This window comes from Halichoerus grypus, chromosome 2, assembly GCF_964656455.1.
Source record: "Halichoerus grypus chromosome 2, mHalGry1.hap1.1, whole genome shotgun sequence".
NCBI lineage: Eukaryota > Metazoa > Chordata > Mammalia > Carnivora > Phocidae > Halichoerus > Halichoerus grypus.
This window is the reverse complement of record NC_135713.1, coordinates 86,744,141-86,768,336: the sequence shown is the minus strand read 5'-3', so window position 1 is coordinate 86,768,336 and position 24,196 is coordinate 86,744,141. Positions and strand designations below refer to the sequence as shown.

The 24,196-nt window shown below is 38.0% G+C and overlaps 2 pseudogenes; one reads left to right on the top strand and one right to left on the bottom strand.

Annotated features, from left to right (window-relative positions):
• The first annotated feature begins 234 nt into the window (after nucleotides 1-234).
• On the top strand, nucleotides 235-1,538 carry LOC118523003 (large ribosomal subunit protein uL4 pseudogene; annotated as a pseudogene).
• Nucleotides 1,539-5,807: 4,269 nt separating this feature from the next.
• LOC118523005 (large ribosomal subunit protein uL30 pseudogene) lies at nucleotides 5,808-6,633 on the bottom strand (annotated as a pseudogene).
• Nucleotides 6,634-24,196: the final 17,563 nt, after the last annotated feature.

Below are 24,196 nucleotides of genomic sequence, written 5' to 3'. Positions count from 1 at the left end.
TCCAAATGGAGATATGGAGAAAAGGGAAGCCTTAATGCACTGTTGGTGGGAATGCAAGCTGGTGCAGCCACTCTGGAAAACAGTATGGAGGTTCCTCAAAAAGTTAAAAATAGAGTTACCCTATGATCCAGCAATTCCACTTCTGGGTATTTATCTAAAGAAAACAAGAACACTAATTTGAAAAAAATCCAAAGATCAAAATAGCTTTTCCTGTAGGAGCCACTGAGGTTGAGAGGAGCATGGCTTTCTCTCCCCGCCATGGCATGTGCCTGCGCAGTGGCATCAGTATATTTCGAAAAGAGGGAGTCTTCTGGCAAAAATGTCACTTTGCCTGCTGTGTTCAAGACTCCCCTTTGACTAGGTATTGTGAACTTTGTTCACACCAACTTGTGCAAAAACAACAGACAGCCCTATGCTGTCAGTGAATTAGCAGGTCATCAAACCAGTGCCGAGTCTTGGGGCTCAGATTTGTAGAGTTCCAGGCAGTGGGACTCAGAGTTCTGGCCAGGGTGCTTTTGGAAATATGTGTCGTGGGGGCTGCGTGTTTGCACCAACCAGAGCCCGACACCACGGGCACCGCATAGGGAACACAACCCAGCAGCGATATGCCATGTGCTCTGCCCTGGCTGCCTCGGCCTTACCAGTGCTGGTCATGTGTAAAGGTCATCAAACTGAGGAAATTCCTGAACTTGTTTTGGTGGTCGAAGGTAAAAACTGAAAGCTACAAGGAGACCAAGGAGGCTGTTTTGCTTCTTAAGAAACTTAAGGCCTGGAATGATAGCAAGAGGTCTATGCCTCTGAGCAAATGAGAGATGGCAAGAGCCAAATGTCTGGTATCCAGCCCAAGAGACCCTGGCAAGGGCCAAATGTGTGGTATCCAGCCCAGGAGACCCTGCGTCCTCTATAGTGAGGACAACGGTATCATGAAGGCCTTCAGAAACATCCTTGGAATTACTCTACTTAACGTAAGCAAACTGAGCACTTTGAAACTTGCTCCTGGGGAGCATGTGGGATGTTTCTGCATTTGGACTGAAAGTGCTTCCCGCAGCTTAGATGATCTGCGTGGCACTTGGCGTAAAGCTGCCTCCCTCAAGAGTAACTACAACCTTCTCAGGCGCAAGATGCTCAATACAGACCTTAGCAAAATCTTGAAAAGCCCAGAGTTCCAAAGTGCCCTCCGAGCACCACACAAGAGGATTCATTGCCGAATCCTGAAGTAGAATCCACAGAAAAACCTGAGAATCATGTTGAAGCTAAACCCATATGCCAAGACCACAAGCCGGAATAACCATTCTTCACTGGAGCAAAAATCACAAACTCCAGATGGATAAGATAGCAGCAGCGCTGGAAGCCAACTCAGATGAGAAGGGGGTTCCAGGCAAGAAGCCTGTGATAGGGAAGAGAGGAAAGGAGGCTGTTGGCGTGAAGAAGCAGAAGAAGCCTCTGGTGGGAAAAAAATTGCAGCTACCAAGAAACCAGCAGCTGAGAAGCCTGCAGAAAAGAAACCCACCACAAAAGAAAAGAAGCGTGCTGCATAAACTTAAATTTGTTTGTTCCATAAATGTCCGATCATTTTGGGCAACTAATTCTGAATAAAGATCTGACCAAAGGCAGTGAGGGGGAAGAAAAGATCAAAACAGTAGGGTATTTGCATATTACACCCCTCTGTGCATTGCAGCATTACTTATAATAGGCAAGATATGGAAACAACCTAAGTGGCCATTGATGGGTGGATAAAGAAGTTGTGGCATATATATACAATATTATTCAGCCATAAAAAAGAATGAAATCTTGCCATTTGTGATAACATGGGTCGACCTGAAAGTCACTATGCTAAATGAAATAAATCAGAGAAAGACAAATACCATGTGGTCTCTCTTATACATGGAAGCTTAAACAAATAAACAAACAAACAAACAAAACCAAGCTCATAGAGAACAGATAGGTGGTTCCCAAAGGGTGGGAAATGGGAGAAATGGGTGACTATTTTCTTAGTTTAAATAAATTGAATTAAAAATAAATCACTCGTGTTTATCAATTAAAATCCAAAAGCAGATTTAAAAATAATATATCAGCACCAAAATAGAGAGATTCCACAAAATCAAAGATGGTTGAATATTAGAAAAGCAATGAATAAAATCCATTACATTATAAAATTTAAGAAGTATCATATGATCGTCTTCATTGATATCAAAAAGTCTTTTGATAAAATTCACACTACAGAATTCTTGCTCAGATCATTCAGATGGATTTTTCTGTAACATTGTTAAGCATAAATAGAGTATATGCATATACACACATATCTCATCATATATATACAGATATATATATTTGCACACATATATCAGTATTTAAACATATATCCGTATGTATTTAAATATTTATATATATACGTATATGCATGTGTATATATGCATATATACATCTATAAATATGTGTCTATATAGATTAGTAAAAAATTAGCATTAGTGTCAAAACACTAAATATTGCTTAGAGACACATATATGTGTAGTAAACATGTAAATACATAAATGGGAATGAAAAATACAAATTCAGGATTCAGGAGGAAAAGAGGCAGAATGAGACTGGCAAATATAATTAGGCGTCCAACTTATTTATAATTTTCTCTTCCTTAAATTGGCAGATGGGTACCTAGATTTTCATTTTTCTCTGTATAGTTTTTGTAAGTCTGAAATAGTTCAGGAGAAAAGGCGATAAAAAGAGAAGAGAACACAAGCTTTTTGAAATCAAGACAAAACTCAATTCCAATCTCATCTCTGCAATTTCCTGGCTGTGGGTTCTTGACTAGGTTATTTATCTTCCCTGAGCTTCAGTTTCCTCAACTGCAAAATGAAGGTAATAACAACTTCTCCACTTCCTGAAAGTATGTTGCAGCATTTCGTAAAGTAATAAACACCTAGTGTGCCCTTAACATATTTGATACTTTTCCTGAATTATTTCAATAAGGCCAATGTTAATTAAGTGTGTATTTTTGCATTCCAAATGTGTGGGTATGTTTACAGGGCATATACATTTCAGTTTCTTGGAGCACAGCACTTGGGTTCTTACGATTTTACCATCCTTTTTCACATCTAACCTTTTTATTTTACACTTCCTGTTTTAATTTTAAACATAGAAGGGACAATTTCTAGACAATCAATAGAACAGCTGCTAGGGGAAAAAATAGAAATGAAAAAGCAAATGATTGAAGGTTGACACTTAAAAGAATAGTTTTGCAGTTAACAGCTGTGTATTCCAGAAATAAAATATCTGATAAAATCATGATAACAAAGAGCAAAAATTGCTATCTAATATTAATTCATAGCTGGAGAGCTGAGAACCATTGAAAAACAATGACAAAATTTCAGTATTGACCTTAATTTTCTAAATGAGTTATAGTTACATGACAAGAAACAAGGAAAATAATAATAAATCCCCTCACAAAGTCTAAATTTTATGGCATTTAAGGCATAAATGAGCACTGTGAAATATACTGTAGATATCATTTTAACCTTTTAAAAGATGTTTTGAATACTGAACAACAAATGTAGGTCATTGCCAATGATGATGTTCTCCTTTAATTCTAACAATTTGTCTCTGTTCTTGTCCTCCTAGTCTACCGACAGACATCACACTATGAGTCCGCCCACCCCTCCCCCCCCCACCCCCCGCCCTCAGTTGCTTGTCTTTCCTCCTCTCAGTGGGGTAGCCCTTTGTCTTCTCTCTGTGAAGACAGTTTATGGAATTAGAAAGCCTAGATACCCAAATGTGAAGTCACATTTGCTGAATGTAACACATTGGGCAATGTTTTGCCTCTCTGAGCTTTAGTTTTATTATAAAATAGGGATTAAAGCGAGCTAACATACAACACAGACCTTTAAGAAAAAATTTAGAAGCATCATTCAAATGCAAGGTATTATTAATCTCAGGAAATACTGTAAATTGGGTAGTAAAAAGGACCAGTTTCTAGGGGGTTCTTCTCCCAGGAAACAAAACAAACCCTTAGTCTATTTGGCTTCCTGTTTCTGTATCTCCCAACAACAGCAAAAGCAGATAGATGTATATGAAAATTTCTCTGTTGTTTTCCTTAGCTTATCTGTACTTTGCAGTTCATGTGGATTACATAAGTTTTTTTTTTTTTTTTACCTTTTTTATTGTTATGTTGTATTCATTTAACAAATACTAATTGAGTACCTTTATACCATTTACCTGTGGGCACTGCACTAGGTGTTTTGGACACATCCATTAAAAAACAAAAACAAAAACAAAGATCCAGGCGCCCGGGTGGCTCAGTCAGTTAAGCATCTGCCTTGGGCTCAGGTCATGGTCCCACATCAGGCACACTGCTCAGTGGGGAGTCTGCTTCTCCCTCTGCCCCTCTCATGCTCTTTCTCTCTCCCTCGCTGTCTCACTCTCTCTATCAAATAAATAAATAAATAAATAAAATAAATAAATAAATAAAATCTTTAAAAAATTATAAAAAACAAACAAACAAAGATCCTTGCCCTCTTGGAGTTCAGATTCTCTCTGGGGGTAGGAGTGAGTGTGGGTGGAAGAGGTAACAGACAATAAATAATAAATATTGAAAAAAAACTAATATTCACAGCATATTAGAAGATGGTAAGTTCTATGGGGGAAAAAAAGGGGTGGATCAGGGAAAAGGAATGGGAAGAGTTTTCAGGAAGTGGTTGTCCGCTAGGTGGAAGAAGGGGCTAGGTATATTGTCTAACTGGGTAGGTCTCCGTGAGGAAGCAGCTTTTGAGCAAAGACTTGAAGGATGAAGGAATTACTCAACAGAATATCTAGAAAAGAACATTCCATGAAAGGGAATACCCACTGCCAAAGACCTACGGTGGAGCCTTCTTGTCACGTATGAGAGAGCAACCAGGCTCTTGTGTCTGGAGAGGAGTGAGTCTGAGGAGAGTACCAGGAAAGGAAGCCAGAAGATAACATCTTACCTAAAGATACCCTACTTAAAACTTGTGACTCTTACCAAAACTTTTAAAATAAAACTTTTTTGTTATATACATTTTAAAAGCAAGAAGACTTCAATTTTTGTTCTGATGCCTACGATTGTTTCAATGAATATTTGATTCTTTCTTATGTGTGACATTTTATTGGTAGAAGGACACACTTAGTATCCGCCTTTTACTATTCTCTTTCAACCTTTTCCCTTGCTTATGATGATAATCAGCTTTGAAAAGCATGAGACCCTCTCACACATACCCTATATTTGCTTTAAGAGCTGCTCCCAGTAGGTTGTAGCTTGCTGTCCAGGTTTTATCCCTGCTCCCCATCAAAGTCCCTCTAAATTGTTATCCCACAGGGAAAACTTTCTAATTGCCTTAATGCCGTCCATCCAGCTGCCCAAAGAAAACAACTGTTGACAAGAGTGAAAATCTAATGAGTCCCCATTCTATTTCATTACAAGGAAGGGAGAACATGGTAAACCCAAGTCATGGATCACGTAAGTTAGAAATCAAGTTCATGTTTCCCATTTTGAAGTCAAAGAAATGGAAGTGCAAGGATGTTCACTGCTTTTCTTTCCTCACAAAACATGATGAGGTGTTGATTATGTTACTGCTTATCCCAGGCAGGAAGGGAAATCTTACATCACCCTCTACGACAGAAGAGAAATTATGCTTCCTCTATCAAATTTTCTTCCTCACCTCAGACTTTGCTTCACTGAATTAAATTTATATTTATCAGATAAAGCTATTTAGTATTTTGCCAGGTTTGCATTAGGAAGGGCTTAGATTTTTTTTTTCTGAGAAATTTTAATAGAACATAAACTGGTTCCACCAAGATTATTATTTTTTTTTTCCATTTGAGAGTAGTCATTTATTAACTGACCAGATTACAAAAATAATCATGGTAGATACCTTAGTTCATCCTTCTAATAAGCCTATTGATCTGGTCTTCCCTGTTACCAGCATCTCCACCTTCTACAAAATGGGTGGTCTTTTTCTTCATTCCCCCTCGTGGAGAAGATAATTTGAAGGGCCATAAAAAGTTGTTTGCTTCTTTGAAACGTTTTCCAACAGTATAGATCTCATGAATCAGATCCTCCATGCAGATGATGCCATATTTACCAAGAGATCGGGCAATCAATGTGTTATCTGTCAGGGCAATTCGCTTCTTGTTGGTTTTGCCATAACCACGCTTGTAGATCAATTCATTCACTGACTTCAGGTCTGGGTCCCCCCATGCTATATACGGTTCCACCATCCTTAGCATGTTAACTGAAGCCTCGTTGAGCTTAACAAAGGTGCCATTGATGATCTGGCGAAGGCGAAGAAGCTGCAACACCTTTCGAACCTTTGGGCTCACACCATTGATACCTCTGATCCTAATGACAAATGCCAATTTGGGTTCCGCAGGTACGTAGAAGTTGCCAGCTTTTCTTGCCATCCTTGCCATTCGAATCTCAGTTCTGTACATCTGCCTATATTCCTTGTGGTAATGCTTAGCTTTTTCATAGATAAGCTTCCTTCTTGCCTTTCGAAGCATCTTCTGAGCAAACTTCTTCCTCAGATGCTTGATCTTCAACTCTGCGAAATTCCTTCGCTTCTTCTTAAGGGTTTCTGGCACAGCAGGAACCTTCTTTTTCTTCTCTTCTGCACCCTCCATGGTTCCAGCCGGAAAAAGAGCCACCAAGATTATTTTTAAAAATTCAGACTATCTGATTTTTAGGGCAGGATTTTTTCAACAGTTGTAATTACTTTCTAACACCTTCTGTAATACATCATTGTGCTGTTTTATAGCACATTTGGGTAATAAATTTTTTATTCATTTTATCCAAATTCTGACAGCCTATAGATCTGGCATTAAATTATTTTGTTTAGGATTCTACTATTAAGTAGCTGAATGTCAAAACAACTTAAAAGGATGTTTTAAGAAGAACGAACAAAGAGAAAACAACCCTCCTTCAGTTTGGCAGGTTTCTATGGATGCACTTCTGTGTATAATAGAAGATCATGTCACTGTGGAATCTAGTATAAAGAGGGCATTTTAGAGAGCTTGCATTCTTTGCTAAATAGGGGCCGTTAATTGGTACAGTTAAAAGAAGGAACCCTGAAATGTATTGTATTTTTCTACATTCTTAGTTAGCCTCTGCCACCAGTTTGCTCCATTTTGATTTACGCACTCCTGCCCTACTGGCCCATGTACACACACTCACTTTACTGGAAATGCTATGTTTCTAATGGCAATGGATAGAATCATCATCATTTTCCAAACCTCTAAGCAGTAGACAGACATTTTTTCTGATGTCTTTCCCTCAGAGGAGATCTCGCTTATTGTTTGGAAAACCCAAGGCTTACGCTGTGCGTGGGTCATTCCTCAGGCTCCCTTGAGAAGAGTTAAATGAAACAGACAAACACAAACACTAGAAAGTTTTCTTCTGCCAGTTTTCAAGATTGATACAGTTCTCCTTTGACCAAAATGATCATATTAACCAATCAATGACAAAGAGTAGAGGAAAATAAAAAGCGCGGTATCTTGAAAACCATCAGAAAAAAATCATGAAATATATTAACATACTTGACTGTGTAATGAATTTGTCTTTATAAAATTAAATACATTTCCATATATCACAAAACTATTATAAATACAGATAGTATAACCCTGGAAAGAAATACAAGAAGTGTTTCATTGGTTGTCTCCACTGAAGGGAATGGAGAGATTAATTTTAAAGAGAACAGTCTACTACCCTGATAGTAGTATAGTGAAATGGGCACTCTCATAAATGTCTAAATGAAGCATTCTGTCAAGAAAGCAATTTGCAATATCGATCAAGGACCGGTGAAATTTTTCATGCCTTTAACCGTAGTAATTCCGTTTTGAAGAATTTATTCTGAGGATATAGGCTAAAATGTAGAGGAGGGTTTTGGGGTTTTGTTTTTTTTTTTGGTTTTTGTTTTGTTTTGTTTTGTTTTTGCAAAATATGGTACCGAAGTATGTTTTATAGCAGTGAAAATGAAGGAAAACTTAAAAGCCCCAAATTAGGTAGGATTAGGTAATCCTTTTTCTGTTTCCCAATTATTTTGTACATACATTTTATTAAAACAGCCAGCATACTGGGTTCTCTCCATTTGCATGGATACCTTCTTAAGAAATTGAGTGCTCAGAGTGAGACAAAGAATTTTCATCTCTGTGATCCCAGAGCCTGCTATAATAACTGGGGCCCAGTAGGCTCTCAGTTAATACTTGTAAATTAGTAAAATTTTACTTTATCTGTCATGCAATCCATAATGACCACTAAGATTATTATTTCTCCCCACCTCTCACTGTCTACACATGCATAAACATGAGAATAATTCATTCCATTTTTGCAGTTTAGCAAATTAGACTGTTTAAAACAAACTGAATTTAGGTTTATCCATTTGTACATATAGATAGAGCTATTGGCATGGTCATAAACAAACTGAATTATAAATCAGTATATTACCATGACAGGTATTAATATAACCGGTAAGATAAGAGAAAATATTTCAAGTCAGATTTAAGATTTTATATGAAATTTTCAATGCTTGGAAAACCAACCAATTCAATGTCAGATGGATCCCAGAAGATATGTGAGGCTGATACAATGTGGAATAAGAATTACAGAGTTTAGAAAATCAATGTCATATATGTATATATGAAGATTCAGGCCATTTTCTGTATCTTAAAAGTAATTTTAAGCTGCTTTAAGAGGCCGTCTGTTGAGTGTAAGCCTCCTAACTCAGCTCAATTACATCCCAGCACAATGAGAAAAATTGCAGGTGAGTTCACAAAACACTGTGGGAAAACTATTTTAGACTGTTATTGGGAATTTGTCTGTACATAGAAGTGTAATAGCTGCACTTCAGTCCAATTCTGGTCTTTGCAATTTACTCTAAGATGTGCCAATCCTCAGTAAATTGTGTGAGAAGGGGACAATGAAATCATTATTTACCTGAACGGTAATACATTCCTATCTTACTCCAGGAGTAGAATTAAATAAATCAATAAATGGAAGGGTTCATGTGTAGAAGATTGAAGTGCCCACATATACAACTTTTATTCAGGGTTTGAGGGTGGGAGAAGGTAGAAAATGATTTCAGTAATAACAAATTGGAATACTAGTAGAACTTTTAAAAAGCATGAAGAATTAAATCCACTTAATTTCTGAGTATCTGTTAATGTCATGTAACTCTGGATAACATTTAAAAAATCATACATGAAAAAATAAACAGCTAAATGTTGGGCAAGAGAGAGAAAACTCACCTTAAACAACTGAAGCAATTCCTCTAGAAAGGAGAGGGAAGGGAGAGAGGGAGAGGAGAGGGAAGGAGAGAGGGAAGAATGAGGGAGGGAGGAAGGAATTTAGAGCTCTTATCTACCTAAGCCACCCTCTTATAGGGTGTTGACTACCTCCTGGCCAGGTGGGCAGCAGACAAGGTCTTGGCCGCCCTGAGGCAGAGACAATATGGCACATCAGAAGGATGTACTTTAAAATCAAAGCCCCAGAGTTTTGAAACTCAGTTTTACCATTACCAGCTAAGACAATCTGATCAAAATAATTTCTTTAAGTCCCTACATCTACATGTGAAAACAAACTTTGTCTATACCATAATATCTTATAAGGTAAAATCATATATTTTCTCCTCAATACATGTTTTTCTAAGTGCTGCTCAGTAAATAACACCTTTCCTTTTTCTCAGAGCCACAGGGGGCGGGGTACACACCAATCAAAACTACATCTAGTTACAAACATTATTTTCTGAACTCTTCAAAGATTGGTGTTGGTGCTTTTTAGGGATGTTGGTGGCTCCAAGAATCCTGTAAGTGAAGCTGAGTTTTAATTAAGGACTCTGGATCCAAGACTCAATGTAGAAAGAGTGTAATTGTGTTTTATACCCTAAAAAGCTGTTTGAATATATTTCCTTGCAATAGGGCATTCAAATAAAGTTTGTTAGATAACCGTAGGTTTGAATATTTCAATGAAGATGGATAATTTAATATGACAGGAAAAATGGTAACACTCATAACCCATGTTTCCCAGGCCACACTGGCCTGAAAGAAAAAAGCTTTGTGTCAGAGTAAGAGTAGAGACAACATCGAAAAGCAGAATAGATGGAACGCCACCCCACTGGTCATTCCTTCATTTCATTCAACAAATATTTACTGAGTATCACATATGAACCAAGCACTCTGCCAGGCACTGGGGGTATGATGGTGAACAAAAGTAGACATGGTCTTTCGTGTACCTTAAGATCTGGGAAAGGCAGTTGAGCAAATAACAAGGAAGTCTTACCTAGATAGGGGAAAGGGGGTGCTTGCAGTTAAGACAGGTGTCCCTTAGGAAGGAATGCTTGAGCTGAGTTCTGAAATATCACCTGGAGTTAACCAGGTAAGGGGAGGGGGCACAAGGTCAGGGGGAACATTAAGGACAGATGGAAGACTATTTGCAATGATCCCATTGTCAGAGGGAAACTACCACATCTGGGAATGAAAGAAAATCTAAATGGCTGGGATAGGAGCCAGGATGCAGAGACTAGTTGAAGGGGAAAAGGGAGGTTGGTAAAGGTCAGGCTTGACTTTCATCTTAAATGCAGAGAAATCATCGAAGGATTTTAAGCTGGAGAAGTGGTGTGGAGAGAAAAGAGTAATAAGATCAGATTTGCCTTTTGAAAAATCCACTGTTCCTAAGGTGTGGAGAACCCATGGCTGGGAGGGAAGGACAAAGGCAGATGAATTAAGAGGCTACTGCAGTAAACAGTGCAAATCTAAGTTCATTGTAAAACTTTTTGGCCACTTTTTCCTCCCTGGGAGCCTAGGAAAAATACTTTATTTCCCAGAGAAAACTTGCCCTCTGTAGTGGAGATGGAAGGAAGTCAATTAATTGAACACAGGGAAGAAGGTAAAATTGGCAAGACATAATAATGGATTGGATATGGTTGCAAGATACAAGGGCTAGTCGAGGGTTTGTACAACTGGACAGATGAGAATGCCATTCATTTGGGGAACAATGGAAACTTATTATAAGTGAAATGGGTAATGTTAATTGAGCATTTACTATGCAACAGTCATTGTTCTAAATGCCTTGCACACTTTATTAAATTCGTTTGTTTTTTTTATAACTCTATGATCTACTGTTTTCTCCATCTTATAGATGAAAAACTGAGGTAGAGAAAGATTAAGCAACATGTTCATTTTACATATCAATACAAGTAGTGGATCTAGGTATTGAGTCCAGAACTATGCTTTTCACCACTTTATGATGCTTCCTCCCTGTTCAAGATGTGTTTCCCTTAGCTCAAACAAAAGGACCTCTTTTTCCTTCCCAGCTCACCTTGTGGTTTTCATTCTCTTTCAGTGGTCACTTCCAGTCCTCGCAACAATAGCTTCCTCATAGCTAAGTTGCTATCAATTCTCCAGACTGAAAAATATTTCTGTCTCTGTGTTGATAATACCTCTCTGGGCCATAACTTATTGCTGTAATTTGAGGTTGAGGGACACAGAGAAGAAGATTCCAACTTGCATTCCTAATGGTCCAATGCAGGTTTATGGACAAATGGATTTTCTTGGTCTGCTCAGACTGCCATAACAAAATACCATAGACTGGATGGCTTCACCAACAGAAATTTACTTTCTCACCATTTTGGAGGCTGGAGGTCTAAAGTCAGGATGCCAGCAGAGTTGAGTGCTGGTGAGAGCTCTCTTCCTGACTTAGAGGTGGCTGTCTTCCACTGTGTCCCCCTGTAGCCTCGCCTCGATGTGTGCACATTGAGAGAGACAGGGAGAGAGGGACAGGGGGAGGGGGAGAGAGAAAGAGTTAGTTCTCGCTCTGGCTCTTCTTCTAATGCCACCAATTCTATTGAACTAGGATCCCAGCCTTATGGATTTGTTTAGCCTTAGTTACCTCCTAAAGGCCCTGTCTCCAAACATAGTCACATTGGAGGTTAGGGCTTCAGCATATGAATTTGGGGGGAACACAGTTCAGTCCATAGCATGGACCCAGGGGTCTTCTTTAAGAAAAATAACAAAGAATTAGTCCAGAATTCTCAAAGGCCCTTGAAATGATACTTCTCCAGCTTCTCAGTAACTTTGCCTCTGATTAGGAAGTCATTAGACTTTGTTCAGCTCTAACTTGGGAGTGTTCGGGGAATGGCACAGGGAATCCATGGAAAAGATGATAGAGTTAGGAAGCAAATCTTAGTTCAGTGAGCATGACAATAAAGCAGGAGGCCATCCCTGCAGGAAGTGTTGACCCTGGCCGTTTCAGAAATCCCAAACCCTCAATTACAGTGATCACCAATGTCCATACCAAACAATAGAGTCCAGGAGCACTTGCTCAATATCATAGGTGCAATACCTTCTAGGGACTCCAGAAGTAAGTAGAACCAGTTCTGAAGTGAGCGGGGAGGGTCAGGGGAGGGGAGACAAATGCAGCAGGTGGGGATATCTGCTAGAGAAACCACTGAAACTGTGATTCCCCATACAGTGGTGTCGGCTGGTGTGGCCTGAGACACACAAATTACATGATCTTGTGACCCCACCCAGTTTATCATGACCCTAATTTTAACAGTCAAATTTAGACTAAAATACTTTTCCTCCTCTTTTTTTTAAACAAGTATTTCTTTTTTTTTTTTTAAAGATTTTATTTATTTATTTATTTGAGAGAGAGAGAAACAGCATGAGAGGGAATAGGGTCAGAGGGAAAAGCAGGCTCCCCACTGAGCAGGGAGCCGGATGCAGGGCTCGATCCCAGGACTCCGGAATCATGACCTGAGCCGAAGGCAGACGCTTAACCGACTGAGCCACCCAGGTGCCCACTTTTCTTCCTCTTATGTTAAACTCTAAGAGTCATCCCCAAGCACAGTATCCACGCATTTTCATTTTTCAATGGTACCACTCCATCCTCTCTATTCAAACGACCAACCATCATAGTTCACCGAGGACTGAGGAATTTTCAGGAATGTGGTCTTTTCACTGCTGACACCTAGACAGTTTGAGTAAACCAGGACATTTGGTTACCCTAAGTCTAACTCCTACCCTAAGAACATAGGAGACTCCTATTGGGTAGGGCCAGAGAAAATATTCTCCCCTTGCTCCCAGAACAGAGTGCCCGGCCCTAGCTGGTAATCTTTAATTCTGATTTCACTCAGAGTCAGATCTTTATTTTTCCTCAGACTCCTGGAAGACAAAGAAAGGCCACTGTTTGGAATAGTTTGGAACTCAGAGCCTTTGTGTTCATTACAAAAACAGGTGGCTGGCCCATGGCTATTATTTGCTAATTTTATTTCTTAAGAAATATCATTAAAATATTATTTATCTTAATTACTGCATTTTGGGTGCCCTTTAAATTTAACTCCCAAGGCTGATGCTTCATTGGCTTTACCCTAGTCCAGTCTTGTCAGTAGGCTTGGAACTCAGGTTCCTGGTGGCCAGTCCCAGGCCCCTAACAGTACAGTACTCAGTCTCTCCCATCAAGTGCATCAAACCTTCCAGCAGATTAAAATGAGGTGCTACCAGCCTGCCAAGTGTACCCTATGATACTCAAGTATGTAGTAGGTGAACAATATTTGACTTGGGTACTGGGACCTTTACCATGCCTGGGTTAAAATCATACAATGATGATTTGACTCTTGGAAAATAAATGTTTTTGTGTACACCTTTACTCCAGCAAAGGTGTATATAATCTGATGCAAAAAATAGCATGGTGTTCAAAAGAACACAACTCTTGAAATCAAATGAGATCTCTGACATTTATCAGCTACAGTATCTTGGGCAAGTTAACTAACTTTAATGAATCCCAGTTCTAGTAACTATCAAATAAAGATAATATCTACCTCATAGACTTGTTTGTGAGGATTACATAAATCAACACATATCAAGCATAAGTCAGCTACCCGACACAGAGTGACAAGCTGTGATACAGTTCTCTTTCTCTTTTCTTGTTTTCTTCCTGGTCTTCTCACCACTTCTCACCAAATTGTTTTTGTGACTTTAATGTCTGTGGATCTAGAATTTTCTTAAGAACACCCTGGACGTATTTCCAAATGCTTTAGAAAGAAAACAGTTATTTTGTCATTGTACTCTTAGGTTCAAAGTATAGTTTGTTTTGTATTCCCCTGAACTGTTTGATGTCTGAAAAGTAAACAATCTTAGGTTAAAGGTTTCTAAAATCCAATATGATTAAAAAAAATCTATTGAGCATAGCAGTTTTTCTCTCCAGGTTCCCTTGATAATATTGGTACTCTACTTCAGATTTCTAAATAAAAAATGTTAAGATTAGAATACTGCTGTGTTCTGTGCTCTCACACAAGAGCTACCCTTGGGCAAAAGGACTTCCTCTCTCATATTTTCTCCATCCCTGAACTCACTGCTTCCACAGTTATTTTTCTACTTTTCTAGAAAAACTTTTCCATCATTATCACCTGGGAGGAAAACACTCACAGAAAAATCTCAAGTATTTTCCAATTAAAAAACAAAAACAAAACAAAACTTGATTTAGAAAATGCCTGGTAAAAGAAGGTAATAGTGAAATGCTGATGACTACTTCCCTGACTACTATTTTATGTGGGTATAGGAGCAACCAATTTTTATAACCTCTTGTTTTGTGCTACAACAATATCTTAAGGAACACTAGATCTCAGAACAGACTACCATCCATTAATAATGTCTACATTTCCTGGGAAATAGGATACATTCAGAATCTAGTTCTTTGCTTGTGATTCATTTCTTACTGAAATTCTATTACCTTACAACAACTAATGGAATATACCTCAGGGCCTAGTGCCATCAGATGCATTTTAGAAAATTACTATTTTATATGAGCACTGTTGTGCTTATTTTAATTGATGGGGCTTACATTAAATCATCAGAAAACAGATCTTTTAAAGATGAGTGGCAATGCTGTTCATACATATTTTTTTTTCAAAAAGTTATAACATCATCAACTTTCCGATAACTTTGTGTATGTGTGAGACATGCATAAGAGACTTGTTTTTATCCTCTGACTTCTACTTAATCATAAGAGTTTAGGGCTAGAAGAGATCTTAGAGATCTTCTAGTCCAACAGATCATTTTAACGACAGTAAACATTTTAATGACGTGCTCAAGGCCAAAAAGCTGGGGTGAGGCAGATCCAGAGCTGGGGCCCAAGTCCTCTGGTTTCCAGACCAGTGCTGTCTCACCCAACTATATTCCGTGATCCTTACATTGGCCTCCCTGCCTCTTCCTTTCCACAAAATGTATTCATACGATAAGAAGAAGAACTATTCACATCATAGTCCCCTTCAGGAAAAAGTGGGGCTGCATGATAGCTTCAAAGTGGAAGGCTTAAAGAAATGAATTCTAATCAAATAGACAACACAAGGTATAAATATTTGTTGAAATTTCAGGCAAGAAAAGGAGTTCCTGTCTCTTTTTGTTGCCCTCTTTTTAAGAAAGAAAAGAAAAAGAAAAGAAAAAGTTCTAAATGTCTTGAGTTTCAGGAAAAATGCTCTATTAGTGAGTCAGACTCTCAAAATAATGTTAGCAAAGGAAGTGACTGTCAATGCGTGGGTGAGATTTTTTTTAGAAGTCACATGAAAAAAAATAGTTCTGTGTGTACAGTTCTGAAACATTCTTCCTCCACTCTTCAGGGCTTCCTCGAATGTCCAGGCTGCCATGAACTAATTTATGTTTATTTTGCTTTCTCAACTTCTGCTTCGTGTACCCCAACATACAGGCCAAGAATGTTATTATTTTCTTCTAGTATTCCACATATTCAAACACGTCTGTGACTTTGCTATCGTTCTTTTACTTTCCTGGGATGTCATTTCCCTCCTTTCTCTCCACTTGTCAAAATCTTAGGCATCCTTCAACACCTGATTTAATACCACCTCCTCCTTGAAGCCGTTGCCTATCTGCCAATGTATAATTAGTGACTACTTCCCATAGCACTTTTGTTGTACCTCTTAGAGAAATGAATCCAGTCTACCTTGTTCTGAAGACTACGTGGCTGACTTCCCTGTTGGATTCAGATCTATGTGAGACCTTGGAAAATAACTTCTCTTTATATGTGCGGGGGACATGTTAAGTACCAGGGATTCCAGAGTGAACATGAAAAAGCCCTTGGCTTCAAGAAACTATCTAAAATCTAGCATGCAAATATAATTGAGGTTATATTCCCCTGTCAGAAAGCAGATCTTGACATAAGAATTTGAATGCAAGTAGTATGTCTAAGTAGTGAGAGTGAGGAAATGAGATCGTAGAAGGAAGAATGCCAAAAAAAGAAGCACATTAATAATGAGCAGGTTTCCACAGAAATAAAAAATAGAGTGGTGGCTGCCAGTGGCTGGGGTGTGGGGGAAATGGGGAGATGCTGGTCAAAAGGCACAAACTTTCAGCAATAAGATGCGTAAGTTATGGGGAGCTAATGGACAATATGGTGGCTACAGTTAATAATACTATTTGTACGCTTGAAATTTGCTAAGAGAGTAGATCTTAAGCATTCTCATCACAACAATAAAAATATGGTAACTATGTGAGGTTCTGAATGTGTTAATTAACTTGATTGTGGTTATCATTTCACAATGTATACATATATAAAATCATCCCATTGTACACTTCCAATATATACAGTTTTATATGTGAATTAGCCTCAATAAAACTGGAGGGAAAATAATGAACAGGTTTCCAGTGTGGGGCCCACTCCTACTGAAGACCCTCTGAGAAACCATGTAGGAGGTGCCTCTGATTATCGTTAGGTGAGGACACTGGGGTATAAATCCCTCAAGTCTACCCTCCTTGTTTAAGGGTTGCTAGTGGAAGTCACTGCCAGCCAGCTCTATTCTTAGGGCAGGCTTTCCTCCAAGTGGCCAGAGAAGGCCCTAGGCAGAGATACAAGTGCTTGAGGCAGGAAGCTGTTGGTGGGTCCAGCGAGTGTCCACCCTGGCTGCAGATGATCTTCACGGAGGGCCAGGAGGACAGAGGCAGAGCAACAACACTTTCAGCTACGGGGCCATAAATGGTTACTGCTGGGTTTACTTAAACTCTTGAGTTTAAATAAATCTAGTTGCTACCCTTAACAAAATGTAAATGCCGAGAAAGGACTGACTTTACTCTTTTCTAAGGAAACTGAGGCTGCTTTTTTAAGTATGATTTCCTTACCAAACCAAAATGTGTATTAGATTTGATTTTCTGTGAATTACTGACTTATAAAAAAAAAATTTACTTTATTAGAATAAATTAGAATTAGATTGTTCCTGATAGAGGCTACTCTCAGAGTAGGTTTGGAAGCTGCTTCTTGTCAGAAGTATACTCTTTATTTTCCTTGACATTTTATCTTTCTCATTTTTAAGAGTGATACATGCTAATTTTAGAAACATCATAAAATATACAAGAATAAAAGAAAAAGAAAATCATTCACTGTTTCCACCAAATACTTGCACAGAAAAACATGGAACCATCCCAACCATAGCACCCAAGCTTTTCCGTTAATGAGATTATCTACTAAACATTGCCTCACCTATGTTAGATTACTGATAAATTTATCGTATTATGAAAGGATATACTTATTACCCGCCATTTTTTAAAGACTTAAATTCCTTAAGCAGAATCAATAACCTAGAGAGACTATTGCTGCTTCTATTACAGACTCGCACAATTTTCAAAGGTCTTCATTTGTTACTGATTTGTAATTATCCCACACTTTGGTAAGAAAATGTAGTCTACCGGATATTAATACTTGGAACCTGTGGAAGCTTCATCCCTGGCCTAGTACGTGACAATTTTTGTGAATATTCTGTAGATTCTCAAAAAGTTTATAGAGGCTCCACTTTTTGAGGGTCGTGCTTGTGTTCCCTTTTTCACACTGAAATCTTGAGGATTTTTTAGGTGACAGTATTGCATGCCATCGTGTATATACAAGTATTAATCAAACACATCAGTGGTGTCCTACAAGTACACCAGTTTGGTCAACTGTGATGCCCAGAGAAAAGTCATAGCAGACTCTGCTCTCCTGTTCATTACAAACTTGAAGGAATCAACTTCTCCAAATGTCATCCAAAGCACGTTCAGAGAGATTTTGCCAGGACGACAGCGGAATAGAGGAAAGGTATGTACAGAGCGTATGTGTAGAAATACCTTTCCTTCGATCTGAGTGCATACTATAAAGGACACAGAGAATACACTCTGTCAGAAGGATCACTCTGACAAAGCATACTGTTCAAATCGAATTATATATTCACAAAGCATTCCTCAGTGTTTCTCATGAGGCCAACTGTATTCTTCCTGAAGCTGTCATGCTCCTTTTAGTTTTACAGAGAATATGGTATTTTTTTTTAAAGATTTTATTTATTTATTTGAGATAGAGAAAGAGCGAGTGAGAGCACGAGCCGGGTTGGGGGGGGGGGTGTGGGTGGCAAAGGCAAAGGGATTGGGAGAAATAGGCTCCCTTCTGAGCAGGGAGCCCCATGCAGGATCCTGAGATCATGACCTGAGCTGAAGGCAGAGGTTTAAAGCACTAAGCCAGCCATCCAGATGCCCCTGCAGAGAACACAGTGGTGATAAATGAAGTTGCAAATGCAAAAGAAGACATTTCGTCCTTTCATCATCTAGTAATCACCAAAAGGGGATGAAAAAACTGTTTGGGAACCATTCTGTAACCAAGCATGCAATCCATGAAAAAGTTGCATTATTGATAGTTTTCAGTAGGTTTCCTGTTGCATTCTCTGAAGAACCAAGAGCTTACCAATCGAGAAATGTCCCTGTAACTGTAGGAAAAATATATTAAAGAGGAATTTTTAAATGAAATAAACTTGGATCCTAGTAAAATACATCTTCCATGCTACCACTAAAGGCAAAGCCAAATAGTGACGTAGAACCCACAGAGACTATGAATAGATTATGAACAAGACCCTTTAAGTAGCAGTGAAAGTAGCTCCTATGGTCAACTACTTTCTGTTTTTTCTAGGAGGAAAGTTTTTGTAAAACTTGACCTTGGTGGAACTCTGTGAATTCAACACTGTGGTCTTTGCTCAGGGTTTATAACCGCACAATTGTCTGGAAGACAGAAGGTCCTATATGTAATGTTGTTCTCTTGAATGCTTTAGCTTTCTGTCATTAAAGCTCTCCAATTTCACACCACATATTCTATTGGTCTTAACATTAGAAAATTGCTTCTCTGAGAATATATGTTTGCTCCATGTTCAGACAGCAAACTCACAAACAAATTTTTGGACAGTAACCTATGGTTAAGTTGGGAACTAACTACATTAATTTTGCCAGACAAATTTTTTCACTCAGGATAATGAGGAGTCATCAGATGACATTGCTTCATAGTTTAAGAAACTGATATCCTGTCCTGAAAGAGTTAATTATTATAGTCTACCAAGAATAAATCCAAATTCCAAGGAAATAGTTTATAGATTAGAACAGTCCTAACATTTTCTAATGTAAACTCTGAGATCTACTGTCCAAGGCCTATGGAAGTTATTGTCTATGGGTTTCAGTGGTATGGGGAAACATACCTACTAATTTCTTACATATATGTGTACATGCATAGTACCCACACACACACACACACACACGTACACACACTTTGCCAAAATGGAAAAATAATTTTTTTTCTACTCAAGAACAGCAGCTAATTCTTTTAATAGCATGAGAGGCAGACAGGGAGACAAAGAGAACTGGTAATAATATAACTTCCCCTCTTTTCCATAGCATTTTATTAGCAGCATGACTTTACAGAAACTATGCTGTTCTCTTACTTCAACAGCTGGTATTCCAAGCAATGCCATATTTAGGGAAGAATTTCCTAGACCTAACTACCAAGAACATCCAAAGTTAATAGTTTGATTTAAATCTAAGGCATTTAAGGTTTAGAGTTGCAGAGGGAAAAAAAGCAATAAAAGAAAAAGTGATTAATGCTGTCATTTACTTCAATCCAACTAGATAAATTAAGAACATCCTGAATGCCTTCACTTGTTCTAGCTAAGCTTTCAAGGGTTCTAGAATGCTATTGCTATAACAAAGCAAACGAACAAAAAATAAAAAATTTTACATGAAAAGAATCTAAGTTTGTTTCCAAAAGCTGAGGTGAAAGAATGGTTAGGAGTATTTTCACTCATGAGGGGAAAATATGACTAAAAATAAGATGTATCAACAATTAAATCCTGCTCTAAGTTATATTTCATAGTTTAGAATGACTAAATTCTTAATGGCTCTGAAAATTGACACTATTAAGTTGCTAGAGTAACATTTTTTTTAATTACCCATTTCATCCTTAAACATAAACTTATGAATCTACATTACAGATCCTAGAAACTAAAAATCAAGTGATTGATAAGTTAGCCTAATGTATCTATGTTCTAGAATATTCTGCTTCAATTTGTCCTGTAATATTTGAATTACCTTGTACTACCAGAACACAGAAAACAATTCATATGCATTATAAACAGGTGTATTAGAAACAGTGTGTACACATGTGTAAGACATTTGATTAGATCAGGTTTTTTAGTCCAGAAATATTCATTGAGCATCTACCATGTACCAGGCACAGTGATAGATTATCTTCACAAAGAACACTTTAAAATTACTTATATTTTATTATCTTTCTCGAGAAAATCTATGCTGTTTTAGTTTACTTCAGGCAGATAAAGTCTTATTTTAAGAAATGCTCACTTTCCAATGATTTTTAAGTAATATCAAATTCACATATTATGTCGGTGTGGCTTTAAGACACAAAAACCTAAAGGCAAAAAGTAAAAGCACTGCTTATTAATAGCATAATAAGTCGAAGCTCAGTTATTCAACAAGTATTTATTCAATGCTTATTCTGTTCCAGGAATTGTTTTAAGGCTAGAGATCCCTGCCTTCATGGACCTTGGATGACACCATTAGGAAATGCAAAGGAATCCATTTGCAGTTTTCCTTATCGTTTTGTCATAAGCTCTTAGAACTTTGATTATCACATTTTGCAATCCGACTATATCCCATACTTCATGAACTGTTAATAAATATCAATCAGGGGACTAACATGTCCTAAATAGAGAAAGCCTGCTATTCTGTTTTTGCTTAACCGTAGATGGTAATGCAGAGGGACAGCTGTGAGTCAGATGCATTATTAGCAGTTGTTAGTTGATCTTTATAGAAATAAAATTACATTATGGACCTTAAGAGTAGAAGAATGTCACCAGTGTAAGAAAATGGGTTTTGAAGGTGTTCCTATGTGGTTGATTTATTTTAGAAATAGATTTGTAATCTTTATAAATAACCATTACTAATTGTTCTACTTGCAGAACGTATAATTAAGACAAAGGTTTATGCCTCCAACAGTATTACAGTAGCAGAAAAAAATGTCCAGCCATAGGGCTAGGAACTGGGGACTGGCTTTGATTTACACAATGGTAATTATGCTACTAACATCTAGAAATAATACAGACCATACTAGTAGCTTCCTCTTACTTAAAAGGAATCGTTATAATGAATAACATTTTTAAACACCAACATCGCCATGCCCTATTTCAAAAACACCATCTTTAATCTTCACAGCAAGATTCTCTACAATATGGGCATTATTCTTCCATTTTACTGATGACGGAACTAAGACTAAGGGAGGTGAAGTGACCTGTTCGAGACCGTGAGCAAAGACAGCACTCAGGATGAGCATTTTGAATCACTGCATCATTTGTCCCAGGAGTGGCCAACTCATTGGTCACTATTTAGCCTACCAGCCTCAGACCTAGAGATCAAAGTATAATGTCTGTAGTACAGGATATAACTCAGCTAATTAAAGAAGCATAAGTAATTTGGGGAAAAAATTCAAGTATATTAGGGTCTGAGCCATTTAGAGATTTGTTATTTTCTTGACTTTCTACTTAATTTAAGTTTTCTTCACATTCATCCAAAAAAGGAATGAGATTCAAAGCACAGATAATAACAGCTCTTAGTCATTGTTATTTTATTATGAATATACTGGAAGAAAACCTTCTCTTGAATTCTCTGAGTTAGGATTCTCAGACAATCCTATACTGTGACCAATGGGCTGAAATGAAAAAAAAATAATAATAGTAATAACCATAAGCCAGACTTACAGTATCTTAAACAACAACTGACTATAACTGAGTAATCAAGAGTAACTAGTTTCACAAATTCCACTCCTCCTCCGCCCACAGTATCACACTTGCTCCCCCAGTCCAGCTACACATGAAGAATAATTTAACCCAGAAGTGAAAATTAGCATTACAGGATACATAAAAGGGAAAGAGATCCCTTTTTCCATTGCCAGTGCCTTTTGGGGTGATCCTTATACAAAATGTGTATTTTGGGTTGTTTGTACTTGTAATGTTTTTCTTAATTATAAATGAAAATGCTCACACAGACAAATAATGGAGTGTTCAGAAGTAGTTCTCAGTGCAGTCTCACAGTCTAGATTTTAGGAAATGGTGAGAAACAGCTGGAATTTTGATTTGACCTATAGACACTTAAAGTAATAAAAAATTTGGCAGTAGACTTTGCCATGGTATATATTCAAGACAGCAATTTCAAAATCCATTTGCCTTATTTTGTAAGCAGCCTTTGATGGAGCTGTTTCAAAATGGGTGAGATTCATTTAAATCATTTCCTCCACCCAAGGAACCTGACCTTGACAGACATGGACTAAACGAATCTAACCTGTTTTTCAGTATCAGGATCTAGTGGGAAGCCAGCCAACCAAGAAGAAATAGCAACTGTCTAGTGTAGGAGAAGCAAATCACAAATAGACGAGCCAAGGGAAAGTATAGTTAAGGGAGACACACAGATCTTAGTTGCAACTAGGCTGAATTTGTAGGAATACTCAGCCTAAAACCAACCTTTGACTAAGGCTACAGAGAAGAGGACAGTGAAATATATATCTGGAAAGAAAAAAATTGATCTTTCTTCAAGTTGTTTAGTAAGTCCTTTAGAGGTGTGGCCTGGCTGAATGCCAAAATCAACAGGGAGAATTTCTGGCAAATATTTTGCCATCCTGTACCTGAAGGCTGGTATATCTGTGTGATGGGATTGTGTTAGGGTAGCCTTGAGGCAGAGAGGGTTCCTTTAAAAAGAAAAAAAAAAAAGTCTGAGACAGAGATAATGCCAGTACTGGAAATTCTAGACTAAAAGTAAGGCAAGAAGAGAAATGATACTCTGATTTCCACTTTCTAATAAATACTGACTTATGGACCTTGATAATATACTTAAATGGAATCTTGCCATAAGCTTGCAAGGAACCTGAGCCTCTGGGAAATGTAAAGGTATCTTTATATAAACTCTAAAACCATGAAAATAAAGCAGTTAACAAAACAAAGATTCTCTGCCTTCATCTTGAAAAGGAAAGGCATTGTCTGAAGGAAGAGAGTGTATATGTTCTACTGTTCAGAACCCAAAATATTTCTTCTATTCAGAACCCAAGATCTTTTCAACTCTGGTATTGATTTTCTCCTTGTCTTGCAACAAAATTAATTTGGATTTGTTATATGTAAATGACAGACTGTTGTCTAAATTGTTATTTAATGAGCATTAGAAAAGCCTCTCAGAGCGCCTGGGTGGTTCAGTCGGTTAAGTGTCCACTCCTGATTTTGGCTCAGATCGTGATCTCAGGGTAGTGAGATCAACCCCAGCATCAGGCTCTGAGCTGGGCATGGAGCCTGCTTAAGATTCTCTCTCTCCCTCTCCCTTTGCCCCTCCTCCACCCTTGTTAAGATTCTCTCTCTCCCTCTGCCCCTCCCCCCCGCTTATGCGCAGGAGTGCTCGTGCTCTCTTACAGAAGAGAGGAGAGAGAGGAGAGAAGAGAAGAAGAGAAGAGGAAAAGAAAAGAAAAGAAAAGCCTCTCAAAATTTCTCCCATGGGCCTGGAATTCCCTGGTTCATTGGACTGTCATTCCTAAGTGCACAATTAAGACACACTAATATTCCAGAGGGGATAACTCATTACAGTATTATGTAGCATAGCCTTTCACTGATGATGTGTACACCAGATTGCATTCATAGTAGTGGCTTTCCGAGAAGAAATCTGATTGGTCATAAGGTACAGATAAACTTTGATTAGAAAGAAAAGTAAAGAAGACAGAAGATGGACTTCAGTGACTTTATTGACTAGAGAGACTCCAAAATCAGAGATGGAAATATATATTCACAAAATCAAATAGGCCTGAAGATATATTTCCAGCCAAAAATATTTATCTGAACCTTACCCTTAGCTTTACTAAAATTCTAAG